Source organism: Acyrthosiphon pisum, chromosome A1 (genome assembly GCF_005508785.2).
Source record: "Acyrthosiphon pisum isolate AL4f chromosome A1, pea_aphid_22Mar2018_4r6ur, whole genome shotgun sequence".
Taxonomy (NCBI): domain Eukaryota; kingdom Metazoa; phylum Arthropoda; class Insecta; order Hemiptera; family Aphididae; genus Acyrthosiphon; species Acyrthosiphon pisum.
This window is the reverse complement of record NC_042494.1, coordinates 164,248,655-164,249,700: the sequence shown is the minus strand read 5'-3', so window position 1 is coordinate 164,249,700 and position 1,046 is coordinate 164,248,655. Positions and strand designations below refer to the sequence as shown.

Sequence of the window (1,046 nt, the reverse complement as noted above, 5' to 3'; positions counted from 1 at the left end):
AATAATGTTACTACTAACGACATGACCAGTTGAAAACTGACAATTTCTGTAATAGTTTTAATCCCAAATTTGTATTATTCTATTCCTAATATTTTACCCGAAGTCCGTATAAAACAATATCACATTAATTTTTTTTCTTTTATTATTTGAAATAAACAATATATACCTTAGAGCACAATAGGTTTATGTGTTACATAAACCTGTGTTATGAGTATACATATAAATTAACAGGCTACACTTAATGCGAGAAGTCATCCACTAATAACACTAGCTATTATTACATTAATAACTAACTATTATTATTTGTATGTATTGTAGTTGAATTAGTGAGGGGTACGTTTATATTCATTTTAATTGTACCTATTTATAAAAATTGAGTTTTATTTTTCACCATACAAATTGTTAATTAAAATTAAATGTATTTAGCGTTTAATAATCTTTAGATTATACTAACTAATATAAACTATAGAATTAAATTAAAAGTAAATATTAATCAACTATTCAATATTTTAATTCGTGAAAGAAATACAACGTGCAAGCAATAATGTTTATAAATATTATAGATATTATAAAACAATGAATCATAAATAAATAAATAATTCCATATACTTAATACATAATATAATTAACATTTATACAAGGCTGGTCATTAACGAGTTAAAAAGTTAAGGTTAAGTTAAAAAGTAAATTGTATATTAACATTTTAACTTAACTAGTTACTTTTGGCTTATAAATAACATAATCCTTAACTTAACCAATTCATTTTTTATTTTAAGAAGTAAGTAAAGTAAATTTATTTTGTTTTTAATATAATTATTTCACTATTTCAGTCTATTTCGTTGTCATAACAAAAAATGTTCAACATGAATTATTATTAAAGTTAAAAATTTGCATCATTCGAATCTAACTTATATGGAAATAACGTATCAAGTATAAACACTATATCGTCTATAATTTAGTTTTGGTTTGAAAAAAAATTAATTACGCTTATAAGTTGTATAAACAAATGAACTTTTTTTAACATAATAAAAGCTAACAAAAGTTTG

At 21.4% G+C, this 1,046-nt stretch overlaps 1 non-coding gene across 1 annotated transcript in view; it reads left to right on the top strand.

The window, feature by feature from the left end:
- The first annotated feature begins 46 nt into the window (after positions 1-46).
- LOC100161848 overlaps positions 47-1,046 on the top strand; it is a 4,471-nt gene continuing 3,471 nt past the window's right edge. Inside the window, exon 1 of the transcript XR_003839265.1 lies at positions 47-333. This is a non-coding gene — a transcript (uncharacterized LOC100161848). The remainder of the gene's footprint in view (positions 334-1,046) is intronic.